Source organism: Schistocerca serialis, chromosome 8 (genome assembly GCF_023864345.2).
Source record: "Schistocerca serialis cubense isolate TAMUIC-IGC-003099 chromosome 8, iqSchSeri2.2, whole genome shotgun sequence".
In the NCBI taxonomy this organism is placed as follows: Eukaryota; Metazoa; Arthropoda; class Insecta; order Orthoptera; family Acrididae; genus Schistocerca; species Schistocerca serialis.
The window spans coordinates 77,653,004-77,669,594 of NC_064645.1; the positions used below are offsets into that span (position 1 = coordinate 77,653,004).

The 16,591-nt window shown below is 42.0% G+C and overlaps 1 non-coding gene across 1 annotated transcript; it reads left to right on the forward strand.

Annotated features, from left to right (window-relative positions):
• Positions 1 to 16,012: 16,012 nt before the first annotated feature.
• Trnat-ugu (transfer RNA threonine (anticodon UGU)) lies at positions 16,013 to 16,086 on the forward strand. The gene has a single exon. It is a non-coding gene; the product is annotated as a tRNA-Thr (tRNA).
• The last annotated feature ends 505 nt before the right edge of the window (positions 16,087 to 16,591 follow it).

Consider the following 16,591-nt stretch of genomic DNA (forward strand, 5'->3'; position numbering starts at 1 on the left):
CAAATTCATCTGATGTGTTTTTTAATGGCTGTGGTTGCCGCAGTGCATTGTCATCAGAATGACATAGGCACTGCAATATCATAAATTGCAATAATTTCTAAGGACAGAACACATGCAAAGATAACAACAGGAACTCTTCGCAGAACTGCAGCGGGAACTGGATTACAAAATATCATATTTGAAAACAGAATACAATGATCATATGCACAGAGAGAAAAATATATACAAACACAATGTGAAACATCAAAAGAGTTGGAAAGTTCAAACATTTGGGGAAATGGACACAATTGGACAGTTTAGAAAATACCACAAGTAAAGAAAGATTAAAGAAAATGATATGAGCATACAAAATCATCCAAAACTGATATAATAAAAGACTGGTATCATGACAGGTAAAAATTTCAGGCTACTGACTATTACTGCAAAATTTCGTATCCGACAAAAAGAAATACAACCCAGGAGACTGATGTCAAACAAACAAAGGCAGGCCATCAGCCAGCACATGAAGAAGTTCAGGGAAAATAAGAAGAAAAAGGTTATATATTTGTCTTTGGCTCTAATCAGTCTAAATTTAACAAATTCTGGAATTAAAAAAACACATATAACTGCTTTTTTATCCTTCTTATTTCCCCAGACCATCAGTATCTCAGGCCCTTAGAAAGTATACAATCTGACCTACTATAAAAACTGAAGACAGGAAATGCTAAGATTCAGAATTTCACTTCTCAAAAGTAAAGTAGATACAACTTATTACAATACTGTGTGTAGCACAGTAGCTGCCATTATTCTGTGTAGTAAAGTGTTTCATGTGTTGTCTAGATTGGCAGTGGGGTAAGACCTGAAATTTTCTGACTGCTACTGACCTCTACTGATTCAGAAATTGGGAATGCGCGCACAAAGAAAAGTTTACCAAATAGTACTTCTTAAGAGGTCAGGATTGTTTGTGTTGATGATGCCTCCTGTTGTATCTAAATTAAGATCCTGGATGGCACTTTCACTATTGATGAAGAAATTGTTCTCATCAAGTGTGCAATAAGCAGATTAGGTGCTCTATGAAGGTCCAACTTCAACAACATGTACGTCATGATGTGAACACATAGAAGAGAGAAGAGCAATAGTCTAAGAAACAAACATTATTGACACAGATGTGAAAGACTCCAGGCTCTACAAATGATTGTTTCGATATGTGCTCTGCTAAGTTTGTTACGAACATTCCATGGTACAAATTTAAAGTACCTGAATATCACATATTGTTTCAAAAGTACTGTAGACAACACACCACTGCATTTGGGTAGCTGTCAATGTTTCATTGAAAGTCTCATTGTTGGTAAGTTCAGTGGACAAGAACTCTCAAGGCGATTATTGATTTCCTGCAACAAGTTGGAGTGTGCAAATCATTTAACATTGAAACTTCCTGGCAGATTAAAACTGTGTGCTGGACCCAAACTCAAACTCGGGACCTTTGCCTTTCGCGGGCAAGTGCTCTACCAACTGAGCTACCCAAGCATGACTCACGCCCTGTACGCACAGCTTTACTTCTGCCAGTACCTCGTCTCCTACCTTCCAAACAAACTTTACAGAAGCTCTCCGCAATATCCTGTCTTTCAGGAGTGTTAGTTCTGCAGGTTTGCAGGAGAGCTTCTGTAAAGTTTGGAAGGTTGGAGATGAGGTACTGGCAGAAGTAAAGCTGTGTGGACTGGGCGTGAGTCGTGCTTGGGTTGCTCAGTTGGTAGAGCACTTGTCCGCGAAAGGCAAAGGTCCCGAGTTCGAGTCTCGGTCCGGCACACAGTTTTAATCTGCCTGGAAGTTTCATATCAGCACACACTCCACTGCAGAGTGAAAATCTCATTCTGGAAACATCCCCAAGGCTGTGGCTAAGCCATGTCTCCACAATATCCTTCCTTCCAGTGCTAGTTCTGCAAGGTTCGCAGTAGAGCTTCTGTAAAGTTTGGAAGGTAGGAGACGAGGTACTGGCAGAAGTAAAGCTGTGGGGACGGGGCATGAGCCGTGCTTGGGTAGCTCAGTTGGTAGAGCACTTGCCTGCAAAAGGCAAAGGTCCCAAGTTCGAGTTTGATCCGGCACACAGTTTTAATCTGCCAGGAAGTTTCATATCAGCGCACACTCCAGTGCAGAGTGAAAATCTCATTCTGGCATTTAACATTGGTTTACTGTTTGAATGATAGTCTTACAGTGCTGTGACCTGAAGGAAGCTACAAAAGAAAAGTTCTTGTTATGTAGGCCTATTGGGATACCGTGGCCTACACCGAAGGTGGCAACTGCCCTATGCATATTCTGTTCGTTTTTAATCAACATTACTAGTCTGAACCATGCACAGCAATGTATCATTGAAGAAATGCATGACAGCTACCCAGAAGTAAATAATATAATTTCATATACATCTATAGTGAACAGAGGAGGGGTACATGGACTGATGCTGTTGATTTTTGTAATGAACATTTTCAAACTGTGAAATCTGTGATTGACTCATTTCCAAGAGAATCTTCAGATTCAGTACAAGAGGTACAAATCGCTTTCAGTGAACTTAAAATGCTCTGGCATACATCCACAGCTGCTTCGGTTTCCTTGCCAGCAACATTAAAGAATTAGAATCTTATCAGGTTGTCCTTTCGGAAATTATGAGAATGTCAAAAGTAAGCTGGTTGACATTAGAGGATAGTGAATACATTTAACAATGTTTTGGCAAGAAATACTGGCTAATTGACTTTTGCTGGTACCTTCAATATCAGAAGACAATGCAGCAGGCATCTGTTAAAGAGTATTTTATCTAAAATTTGCACCAACAACACCCTGTGCTGTGGAGAGATCATTTGCCTCCTACAAAAACATTCCTGCTGATTGGTGACAGTCTACAATTGCAGAGAATTTGGAGATGCAACTGGTTGATCATTGCACTTTAAAATGAAAGGTAAGGGAGGATACCTTATCAATTTCACTGGAGATGGCCAATTTCATAAAGAGATGTGGCCAAAAATGTTTTATTAGCACAGTATAGAGTTTTAAATCAAAAACATAAGTATTGTGAATTGAACCTTTTTAAACCATTTTATGTGTTTCTGAAGTGGTTATGTGCATATTAAGATAACATAGTAGGCAATGGTAAAATTCAAAAGTTGATTTCAGTTGAAATTATTATTTTATGATAACACGTCCTCTTATCTGCCCTGTGGTAGCTGTATGATCTGCCACTGCTGCCCTTTCAAATCGATGATCCTGGTGGATGTCTGTGCTGCATGTACCTCCAGAACCTCATCTACAGGTGTGAGAATGATCACGTGACCACTGATACCACCATTGTTGCATAACTGATGCAGCACATCCAACTTGGGTGGCACTTCTCTAAAAGCCCCTGCCCCCCCCCCCCCCCCCCTCACTCGCAAGGCCACAGTTTGACCCCTTCAAACTGGTTCAGTTTGCTGTAGCAAGCACGAGTTGATTTCTATGGTGTGGTTGCACTGGGAATACATGCTTACAACATTCCGCAACAATTGCTGGTTAGCATCCCCTCTAGAAACACCAAAGGTGTATGAGTGTTGTAGCTTACCACATCTCAAACCATAAGGCCTGGAGTAGTGCCAGTGTATCGTGGACAAATGCACTCTATGAGAGAGCACTCACTAGGTCTATGTAGTATGCACAAATGACCATCACTTGTGTGCAGACAGAATCTGCTTTCATCACTGAAGACCTGGCATCCCATTCCATCTTCCAAGTGATCGCAACAGTTCATGTTGACATGTGTGGCCTTGCTTCACACATTTGCACCACACTCACTGTGAACATTTCCTATTAAAGGGAAGACGCAGATGGCACTCTGGTAGTTGTGCCACTATACTGTTTGTTGGTGGACGACGTTGGAACCTTATCAGTACATCTACTATTTCCCAGGTGACATATGCTGTCATCGACTCAAATCAACGTTGTCTTTCTATGTTTACTAGTTTTTCCAGGAGTGTATTTTTTATATATTTTATCAATTTTCATTATTGAATATGTGCATATTTTGTTTGCTGATATTTCATAAAAGTCTAGGCTCTACTTGTGACATTTTTAAACATGAATGAGGCATTTTATTTGGAGCTCAGTATGTATCATAATTTTTTCTGAAGCAGAGGAATGAAAGGTAGCTATCAAGCTACATCTAAGACATTTGCAAAAGGTCAAAATAGAGGTTCTATGGAGATGGAATTGAAATAGGTGACATTGTAACAGTATTAAACATCTGAAAACTTAAAAATTTCAACAGCTAATTTCTGACACTAAAATACATTTATTCATTTGAAGGGTACATCAGCTAAAGAAGTGTTATACACTGAAAATTCTCATAATGTAATGATAATGCCATAAGTGTTCCTCATCAAATAATAATAACTTTTTAATTGTATCAAAGGAACATTCCATTGAGAAAACTGAAAATTAAGACACAAATTGCTGGCCAGCATTTACCTTATGGAGGTGACATGTTACATAGCTTTTGGAACTATTAGCTTCTTGCTCATAGAGGAGAGAGAGGTAGGTTGCAGAAGGTTAAAAGGGAAAAACAGGTTATTCAGATCTTAGGAAGGAACTGTTAGTTCTGAAAGATAGGTAGTGCACCCCTTTTATGTGTGTCTATCAGCAGTACTACACTTTTTGCCCCATGGAGATAGATGCTGATCAGCAATTTTGTCTCTGAACTTAATACCACTTTGTTGTACCCCAAGCTCAGGGGTTGGAATATGTCAGGACAACCTAGAGGTACGGTTTGGGAGAGAGGGTTGACTTATGCTGAAGCATGCAGTGAAATACAGGCAAGTGTGTTATTGGCTCTATTACACTGAAGGCACTCAGTGGACCTTGCACTGAACTCAGCGATGGTGCCTTGCAGCATGTGTGGGTCAGTGCCAGTTGCAAATGCCAGAATCTGCAGCATCGGCCCAGAACATGGCTGGCTGCTCCCTCAAGCACAACTCATGGACCCCATGCAGAGTGCTGAAGGGAAGCAGCCAGTCACAATCACTGTAGTGAGCCTTAGCAGCTCTGGCCATCTTTGAAAATTATGATTTCACCTTTCCTCAGCTCACTTCGGACCCTACACACTAGTCAACAGGCACTGGTGTAACTGCAATGTATGGGTTCTTCACAGCAGATTGGTGCCCTGTGCTGTTCTGATTACTTCTCATTTGTACGCAGTGCCTGCTGGGCAGTGCCTTCTAGCCTGCGAGCAGTATCATAAACCTGCCTCACAGAATCATTTGCAAAATATCAGCATCACCTGCACCTGCCATCTGATATGCCAATCAGTCCCTTAACTACGGCCTTCCAGCCATAGCTATGAGAAATGTACAAGAATTCCCCAAATCCACACATGTAACTTATTCATGTCACAGCATACCTCCTCCCTTCCAAGAAGATTGGTCCCAAATCCTTAACATCCTGCTTCCACTCAACTACCTTCACTCTGATAATTTAGACATTGAGGACACTCTCCCAATTTCACCATAGAGGACTTCTGCTCACATTTTACTACTACCACATATCCTTTATCATGCTCTTATACACCAGTCAACCATGCTACTGGTAATTGTGTTGGCACATTCACAGCCTGTACCCTCTTGCATCTTACCCAGAAATAAAGTATGCCAAGGCCTGATAGAAATAAGCCACAACTGGCAGCTGATGTGCTCACCACTAATACTTTTGCTCCCGTTCTTCCCACAAGTGGTGTACATGCAGCCACATTTGTTCCATCAAAACACCATCCTGCTGGGACTCTATTAATCTGTCCAAGGACTGGAAAAGCTCCAGATTGAGTGAATCATTTAAGTATGTTAAATTTTTAAAGGATATTACCCTCAGAGATCCTTTGGCTAATACAATGTATTCTGCAATAGTGTCATAACAGTTGAGCCTGTGAGTGAAGCTGGAAGCCGAATATCCATCCCAACTACCTTACAAGTCATGCCATTAATGATCATTCCACTTTCCCAATCCACAAGTTTTTTCAACCAAACTGGCCTGCCTCCTTTATAGCGTTTCAACCATACATTTTCCAGCCTGAATACGAAGTACAACCAATGAGTACCCACACTCTGGAAGTATGTTTGGGCTGGTAGAAGCTATTTCCCACAACTTGTCCCATGTACTTCCCCCAAAACAAACTCGCTTCACATGTCCATATATAAGTCCTTATTTGGCCACCTGTCATCCCTCCCTCCTTCCAGAAGTGCACAGTCTACAAAAAAACAATATTTGTAATAACGACATGAAGAATGAACAACTATGCAGAAGTAAAAGAAAAACAACAACATCCCTATGGCAATAAAAATACATACTTCCTGTTGTACTAAACAAAAATAAATAAACAAAAAAATTACAATTATACAAATTACTTACGTGTACCTTCTGTTGCTCACCAGTTCCAAGATCCTTCTTTTTACCCTTTGCAACATTCACCTCCTGATTGGCTGCTGATAACTGTGGTATCCCCTCTAACTTTCCTTTAAATGGCTGTATGTGACTGAATGTATAACAGAAGTTTTGTGGGGAATTGTATCTTCACATTGATCGGTGAGGTCATTTCCATGACCTAGTATGATCCCTAGCATTGATTTTAGCATTTGACATATAGGGACTAATTGCCATTTCCCATTACCCCATTTGGTTTTATTGCAATTTGCCCATGCATTTGTTTCATCGATCCTGGCATTCTAGCGCCTTCATGTTTGCTTTTAGCACATTCCTCCAAATTTCCCTAATTCTTCTGCCAAACTTCCTCCCCGACTCACCATCTGGTCCTAATTTAGGTATCAAAATGTTAATGGGAGGTTGCATTTTCCTGCCATACACCACCTGAAATGGCGACAAGCCCATTGCAGTATGAACTTTTGATTTATATGGATGCAGTGCATTTTGTAAATGAACATCACAATCATTGTGTCTGGAACCTACGTAGTAGCTCAACATCTTTGCAATTGTCTTATGCACACATTCCATTCTCTCATTGGTCTGCGGGTGAAACGGACTCATCTGTGACTTCCTTATATGCAACATGCAGCATAGTTGCTTCATTAAATCTGAGACAAAATTTGTAGCTTGGTCTGTAATTATGGTCTCAGCCACACCAGACTTTAATATCCAGTTGTTTACTAATGCTTGCACTATATTACTAGCCCATTGGTGTGGCATCAGTACCGTTGCCAAAAATTGATATTAAATGGCCTGAGGACATCCAACCCCAACATAGAATATGGACTAGGTGCATATGGCACATTACAGTGGCACTTTCTGATGCATAATGTCAGACCTCTTTTTGCATGGCACACAGTCCTTAACACACTGTCCTGTTCCTCCACCAAAACTGCTGTGCTACACATCTGTCCATTGCATGTTGCCCACCATGACCTGACAACATATGGCCGTGAGCTTGCTGCAGAACTTCCTTCCAAAAACCCTCTGGAACCAGCACATATGGTCCACACCTCATCGTTCTACACAAAAAACCCTCATGCCTAATGAAATGTGGTTGTGGCTTAAATGCCTGGCACTTCTTATCCCTTGCCTGTGCCTGCTGCCACTCTTCAATGGTCATCATACAATGATGTTATAGAGTGAGTCAGGCCAGCACTGTAAATGTCCAGAGATGGAGAATACTCAGAGGTCATCTGTTGGTTGATGCAGTATTCTGCACAACACAGTTCATCCCATTCCAACTCTTTGAACTGCACTCTAATTCTTCACAATGCGTTTTCAATCTCTAACACAACACACCATTCACTGTCCACTGATGCTTCTATGCCAATGTTTAAGTGCTTTGAACTGCTAGCTCTTAAATTATAAGTTGAACTGAAAAGCAGTAGAGCCTGGAAGAAAATGGCATCAACACTCTGTCCTTGCAGTAACACCAGAATGTGCTGGAATGGTGCGTATGTTAGAGACCAGTACTGGCTTGCACTGTATGGTGTATGTTCCCCTGCGCAGTTTTACTGGGAGTCAGGGACTTGCTGGATGTCTTCATTACAGAAATCAGTGAGCAAGGGGGATAATTGCAGCTCATTTTCCTGCTCCAACATGCTGGTCAGCTCCACTACAGGATCCCATGGTGCTGCTACTGCTGCTGGTCCTGACAGGGCAGAGTTAACTGCATGTGCAGTTGAGCCGATGGTGGCTGCTGCTAGTCCAGACATGCTGGATGTAACTGCTGGTCTGGACACACCAGAGGCCACTGAACTGAGAAGAAGAAACAGTAAGCATCCACAGACAATGACGTGGAGATGAACAAAGAAGAGGAGGAACTGCTACATGTAGTAATAGTAGCAATGACTTTTATGCTTCTTCTGTGATGGAGAGGCACAGGAGGCCCTTGGCTGCTGTTGATGCTTCATGGCTCCTCTTTCAGATTGACTGAAGCTGAGACCAATGAGCTACTGCATCTGCCTTATATACCCTACATCACAACCACATGAGCAGAAATTAGTCAATAAATTTATTGACTTCAGCAGTACATATGAATCAAAACCCAGTCAGGCATTTGTCTTGGAGGGAGTTCTCATGTGCACCAGTATCCAGCAGGCGAAGGCTTGGGGGTTTCCCACACAAATGCTAGTTTGTTTGCATTTGGTTTGATGCAAACTATGGCACATGCAGGCCTAGCAGTGGCACACAGCAGGGAGTTACGACTTGAGAGAGAGGGGGAGAGTGAGTGAGTGAGTGAGAGAGAGAGAGAGAGAGAGAGAGAGAGAGAGAGAGAGAGAGAGAGAGAGAGAGAGAGAGAGAGAGAGGGGTTATGTGTTTCAACAGGAATTTCTCATGTATCAGTATCAAAGGGTTGTCTCACTTGCTGCTTTGTTCAGGGATTGGTGCTACTTTCAACCTGTGCACCTCTCTACCAATATGCATACATGGTAATATGTGAGGCGGCTGATGGTGTGGCAGCCAATAGCAGTCGCAAGTGTGAGCAAGTGTAGTGTAACCTCTCTCCCAACCTGTGTGTGTGGGAACACAGGAAGCAGCAGGCAGATCTACCCTGAGGTTGATGCACAGGTGCAGTAGGAAGATTTTGAGCAGTGTAATTAAGTGTGGTGAGTTATGTTGATGTCAATTTCATGATGTTATTCTTTGCATGATTGGAAAAAAGTGATCTATTTAATTACTTCTTTTTAATGTATTTTACAAGACCTGCTTCTTCCCAAACAGAGAGAATGATGAGCTTTTCCCACCAAATAAAAAGAGAGATCCATTCCCTACCAACTGAATTTTATAAATAAATAGTATATCCTTTGCTATGTAATTGACTTTGATTTGAATTTCCTGTCATGAGATCCTTCCTCTCGAGCACCAGTCCTTTTCATGAAAATTTCCAGGTGGGGGATTGAGAAGGGTGCTGGGGATTTCCCAGAGTGGGAAAGGTTAATTAATTGATCAGTTTAATTAATTAGGTAATTAATTTGATGTCAAAAGTATGCTTGTACCAATGAAGTGGTTTCCCATAGGGTTGGGGAAGAGGGAGGGGTTGGAGGGTTTTTCAGAAGGAGAATTACCCTCAGGGTTCATAAATCAACCCCCAGAGGTTCATAAATCAGTTAACGGAACAATAGGTTAAGGGGAGGGGGAGAGGGTCATAAACCAATCACATAGGCCCTTGAATATATGCAACCCACACTAACAAAACACACCAGCACTGTTGTTGCCCCACCACCCATGTTGTCTCCTCATTCAGCTATGTAGTTTTGATTTTACCCTTGTCTTAGTGATGGTTAGGACAGCTTGTGGTCCAATAGATGGAGTCATTGTGCAGTCGTGGCCAACCTATCAGCTTGGGACACACATTGACCCTTGCAACCGACATGCAGTGCATTTTGTACTCGTGTACCATTCTTCAATGAATTACCATTCCCTCCACTCCTTCCGCTGCAAAGAAACTCACTAAAACTACATGTTCTTTTATTGAAGCCTCGATTTCTCTGTTAACAACACTAATGAACACAGTGGATAGTTGAAGTGTGCCCATGTTTGCTGTGTTGTTACATGGGTGTATGCCTATGTCCCTCTTAATAGAGACTACAACTCATTCTGTAGGCATTGGCATTATGGTATTATGATCCCTTCAGCTGTTTTCATTTTACAGCCTCTGACTCATTTCTTTTTTAATGAAATGAATATAAGGGGCAGACATATGAAAATGAGATAGATGGAAAAAAAGTAAGTAAACTGTTTATTATTTCAAAAGTAATTGCCATATCTGTTAATACATTTGTCTCACTGTGTGACAAGACAGTCAATGCCATCATGTAAAAATGTTTGCTGTTGCCTATGAAACCATGTGTGTACCCAGGTGTGCACCTCTTCATCCAAAGCAAATTGACAGCCATGACTGTCTTTCTTCAGGGTTCCAAAAATATGGAAATCGCATGGGGAGATATTGGGACTGTATGGAGGAGGTGTAAAGGCTTCCCAGTGAAACTTGTACAGCATTGTCAAAACAATCTTGGCAAAATGTGGGCACACCCACATGCCTCACAGTGGGATAAATCTATTAAGAGTTATGGTGATTACTTTTGAAATAATAAATAGTTGACTTACTTTTTTGAATCTGTCTTAGTTTCATTTGATTGACTGGCCCTAAATATGTAGCTCATTTACATACTATTTTTCAATAATGCTTAATTTTTATTACATCTACCTTACAAGTTACAAAATGTCCAAAATCTATGTAGAAAAATCTACAGAAAGATATTTCTCTCTCTCTCTCTTTCTCTCTCTCTCTCTCTCTCTGTCTGTCTGTCTGTCTGTGTGTGTGTGTGTGTGTGTGTGTGTGTGTGGGTGGGTGTGAGTGAGTGAGTGGAGTGAGTGAGTGTGTGAGAGGGAGGGGGGGGGGGGGGGGGGAATTCGCAGACTTGGCTGCTGTTCTGCCACGGACACAGGGCCATGGGTCAGTACTTGAACTTTTTCTGCCCATTGTTCATATAAATGATTTATTACATCACATACTGAGTGAGAATGCACTCCACACTGACAAATGGAACTTTTTCTCCTCTTTATTTATATAAATGATTTCTTACTTCACATACCATGTGAGAATGTACTCCTCACCAACAAAAACACACTAATAACAACTGGTAAAAACTAACCAAATGTTCAGAATTAGAACAGAGAAATAACTGACGTGACTACTAACTGGTGTTGAGCCAACCAGCTGTCTCTTATCAAATTAAAAACATAAAAACTTTATTTCACTCTCAGAACAACAAAATCTGAGAATAAAAATGTGAAATACTAGGACTTGTGATTGATAAAAGATTGTCATGGGGATGGAAACATAGATTACTTAAGCAACAAAATAGAAGGAGTAATATTTTAATTACATAAATTAAGATGAAAGTCAGTATTACTATTCTGTTTTTATGTGTTATTCCACTCACACCTGCGTATGGAATACCACTGTGAGGAAATACACAAGTGTCGACATACATTTCCCAATGGTAAAAGAAAGCAATCACATATATTCTAGATTTGCCTTCCAGACAGACTTACAGAAGTTGATACGGATCGTTTAACATGACAGTCCCCACAGTTTACAGACTTTACATCTACAGTCTCTAATTTATGCCAAAGAAAATTTAAATAAACTTTTATTAGGAAATAATTTTCATTTGCACAATACAAGAAGCAGCCACAAGATAGATTTACCATACTCAAGCATGGACTCTGAGCAAATGTAGCGAGTTGTACCTGCTACAGGAGCAACAGATTAGTGGCTGGAGGTATCGTGGCGTTTTACATCCGAAGATCAGTCTGACATTACACAGCCCCTCCATACAATGGTGGCAACAGCTATTGCAGCTGAAGCCACCAAGGAGTGATGACTTTCACATCCATGTATCAACCACTGAAGGGATGTCTTCATTCTGAAGATGCATAAGACTTACCACTCCATTCAGGAAAGCTGTTTATCGCTGGTGATTTCAATATGAAGCACACGGTCTGGAACTCTAGAAACATAGCCATCAGTGGATGTCGTGTCTTCCAGGCAGGTGAACAGATCCATGCACAAATTTGTGGTCATGAAGAGCCTACCATATGGCTAGATGATCTCCACATTGCCATTTGCAAGGCTTCTGCAGATTTGTTGCTGTGGAAGTTGTCTATGCACTTCCATCAGTTCACAGTAATCTTGTGACTGGCAGAGGAACCAGGGCGAGGGATACAATGCCTCAACACAAAGGAAACAAGATTCGCAGAGGTATTACAACTCGCCTAGCAGAAATTCATCAAACCAATACCACTGATTGGGATGATGATATTGAGAGACTTGATAACACAATATCGACAGAACTACCTCCTCAACACCTGTAAGAAGAAGCTATGATTGCCATGCTCCATCACTGTCAGAGGAGATCTTGGCAATGATCAGAGAGAGCAGCCAAGTCAACATTGATTGAAACCTGATTAGGGGACTTCTAGTGAAGTGGTGAGTCAGTCTACTATGAAGGTGGTTAAAGGCAGTGCTCATTGAGCATTACAGGAGATGGCAAGGAAAACTAGGTGGGATGCAGCCAGATGTGGCAATGTCAGATTTAGTGCATTATTTTGCAAGAATACATCAATGACTGCCACCTTTACAGAGCATGGATGGGACAGCTTTTATGCCACAGGGCTATGCAAATGCCTTAGCTGACGTGTTTGAGGATAAATTCCAGCAAATGGTGGAGCCTCAGGACATAAAACACATACAAAGAGTGCAAGAGAATCTCACCACTTACCTTGCTGCTGCTTCAGAAGGAAAAGATGGCTCACTACCACCAGTGGTGACACCACAAGAAGTCTGCTGAATCATCAGAGGGTTACTCATGAACAAAGCCCTTATTCCTGATGACATTTCAGCCAAATTTCTCAAGGAGCCATCTTGAGAGGTGGACAATGCCATAGCAATAATCTTCAAATCCATCATAGACATCTTGACAGTGCCAAAACCAGGAAAGAACCATGCAGTACCCAAGAGCCATGGGCCAATAAGCCTTCTGATCCTAAGTAAGGTCTTAGAGAAAATCATCCTCAAGAGACTACAACAATAACTCTGAGAGATTAGCATTGTTGCTGAAGAGCAATTTGGAGAAGGCTATTCTATAAAACAATTTCTCTGCCTGGAAGTTCTGTGGGTCAGTCTTCGTCAATATATCATGTACCTTCAGTAGGTTTTGGCGAAAAGGGCTCCTGTATAAACTCTTCCTGTTGTGCTTCTCCACATCATACATTAAATTATTGGAAATCTACCTCAAATGGTGAAATTTTGTCATCTTTCAAAATCAGAGACATTAGCTCAAGCCAGCAAGCCACACAGGTAAGTGCTTGGTCTTGTACTGTTCTGTATGTACACCTCGAACTTACCTTAGATGCTGTGAATGTTGCATGCTGTTTGTGACTATGACACAGCAATTGTCCCCAGAAGCAGGTGGCCCCAAGCACCGCCCCAAGAACTTTCAGACTCCTGTCATAAGTGAGAAGCCTGGGCATCAAAACGGTGTATTGGCTTCAATGCAACCAAGAGCCAGGACATGATCATCACAAAATGCCACAGGCCATCCATCCCAGAAGTCCATCTTCCTGGGGAACCAATCCATTGTATTAACATGATAAAATATCTTGGAGTCTTTTTGACAGACAACTTATGTGGCAGCAACATGTCCAGAAAGTTAGAAGCAGGACATACCAATGGCTTGGGCACTACACCTACTCTTTATTGCAAAATCTCAACATTCTAGCAACTACAGACTCATTATCTACCAGATGTTCCTTTAGCCTGCTATGGACTATGCCAGCATTGTTGGAGCAATGCTGCTAAGACTCACATACAGAGGTTCCAGATGCTTCAAAATAAGGTGCTGCAGAGGATATTCCACATGCTGACCGACTTCCCAGCATACTACTTATGTGAAGAGCTGGAAGTCATAGAATAAATGAAGCAGATAGCTGCAAACTTCTACAAGCAGCTAAGAGCATCAACAAACCTACTTATCTGTCTGCTAGGAAGGATGGATGGCAACAGGGATGGCTACAAGTCATTGTTGGCCGTACTAAGCAGATAGTAGAGCCACACTTGCAGTAAACTATCAGATAATAGTTCCCACTAGCCAAATGCCAGTCATATGAAGAGATGTCGCCTAAATCTACTCCAACTGCCCTAGCAGAAAACTGGGAATTTGTTTAGGGACTGGCAACACGACCTTGGTTAACTGCCAGGCCACTTGGAATGCTGCAAATTTATCACATTGTAAACGATGACTAACTGACAACCTCAGCTGCCGACAGGTGTTGTTGATATACCTCGATGTGGACAGCTGAAAATGTGTGCCCCAACCGGGACTCGAACCCAGGATCTCCTGCTTACATGGCAGACGCTCTATCCATCTGAGCCACCGAGGACACAGATGAATAGCATGACTGCAGGGACTTATCCCTTGCACGCCTCCCGTGAGACTCACATTCCCAACTTCCACAATTCTACATATGTATTGTACCTTATAGACATTTGCCCACCCACTCATTACTCACGCACACTTTGGCGATTCCCGTAAGAGCAATGAGTGGGTGGGCAAATGTCTATAAGGAACAATACATATGTAGAATTGTGGACAGTTGGGAATGTGAGTCTCACGGGAGGCGTGCAAGGGATAAGTCCCTGCAGTTGCGCTCTTCACCTGTGTCCTCGGTGGCTCAGATGGATAGAGTGTCTGCCATGTAAGCAAGAGATCCCGGGTTCGAGTCCCAGTCGGGGCACACATTTTCAGCTGACCACATCGAGGTACGTCAACAACACCTGTCAGCAGCTGAGGTTGTCAGTTAGTCATCATTTATTCCAGGGAAAAGCTGCACGGTCATCAACAGTAACTGTTCTTTCGAGAACAAGTTACTGTCTTCGTATATATAGTTAAAGGCTACCCAGCCATTGACCTTTGTCTGTTCGAATGCGCACAGGTTGCCCAAACTCTTACGGGAATAGCCAAAGCATGCACGAGTAATGAGTGGATGGGCAAATGTCTATAAGGTACAATACATATGTAGAATTGTGGACAGTTGGGAATGTGAGTCTCACGGGAGGCGTGCAAGGGATAAGTCCCTGCAGTTGCGCTCTTCACCTGTGTCCTCGGTGGCTCAGATGGATAGAGTGTCTGCCATGTAAGCAAGAGATCCCGGGTTCGAGTCCCAGTCGGGGCACACATTTTCAGCTGACCACATCGAGGTACGTCAACAACACCTGTCAGCAGCTGAGGTTGTCAGTTAGTCATCATTTATTCCAGGGAAAAGCTGCACGGTCATCAACAGTAACTGTTCTTTCGAGAACAAGTTACTGTCTTCGTATATATAGTTAAAGGCTACCCAGCCATTGACCTTTGTCTGTTCGAATGCGCACAGGTTGCCCAAACTCTTACGGGAATAGCCAAAGCATGCACGAGTAATGAGTGGATGGGCAAATGTCTATAAGGTACAATACATATGTAGAATTGTGGACAGTTGGGAATGTGAGTCTCACGGGAGGCGTGCAAGGGATAAGTCCCTGCAGTTGCGCTCTTCACCTGTGTCCTCGGTGGCTCAGATGGATAGAGTGTCTGCCATGTAAGCAAGAGATCCCGGGTTTGAGTCCCAGTCGGGGCACACATTTTCAGCTGACCACATCGAGGTACGTCAACAACACCTGTCAGCAGCTGAGGTTGTCAGTTAGTCATCATTTATTCCAGGGAAAAGCTGCACGGTCATCAACAGTAACTGTTCTTTCGAGAACAAGTTACTGTCTTCGTATATATAGTTAAAGGCTACCCAGCCATTGACCTTTGTCTGTTCGAATGCGCACAGGTTGCCCAAACTCTTACGGGAATAGCCAAAGCATGCACGAGTAATGAGTGGATGGGCAAATGTCTATAAGGTACAATACATATGTAGAATTGTGGACAGTTGGGAATGTGAGTCTCACGGGAGGCGTGCGAGGGATAAGTCCCTGCAGTTGCGCTATTCATCTGTGTCCTCGATGGCTCAGATGGATAGAGCATCTGCCATGTATGCAGGAGATCCCGGGTTCGAGTCCCAGTCGGGGAACACATTTTCAGATGTCCACATCGAGGTATATCTACAACACCTGTCGGCCGCTGAGGTTGTCAGTTAGTCATCATTTATTCCAGGGAAAAGCTGCATGGTCATCAACAGTAACTGTTCCTCTCGAGAACAAGTTACTGTCTTTGTATTATCATGTTGTTTTATTGTTGATTGATGGAAATTCTTCCACATTCATATTCGTTTTGTACAAAACAGCAGCTGATATTCTACAGACTTACACAAATTTGCTCCTGTTTACTGATTCTTTCATGTATTGCTCTATTTAAATTTCAGTGTAAGTTTGTTGACCATATTTTGTTAGATTTTTGCTGCATTCATAATACTGAGTGATATAAATAATTCCAATATTTGTGTTTGATTTGTATAAATCAGAGGCTGGATTCATTCCACAGTGTTCTGTTGACTGTCATATAATTATTCTTGATTACAAATCCATGTGTGTACTCATTGATTGAATTGCACTAAGTATATTACTCGTATTCCAATT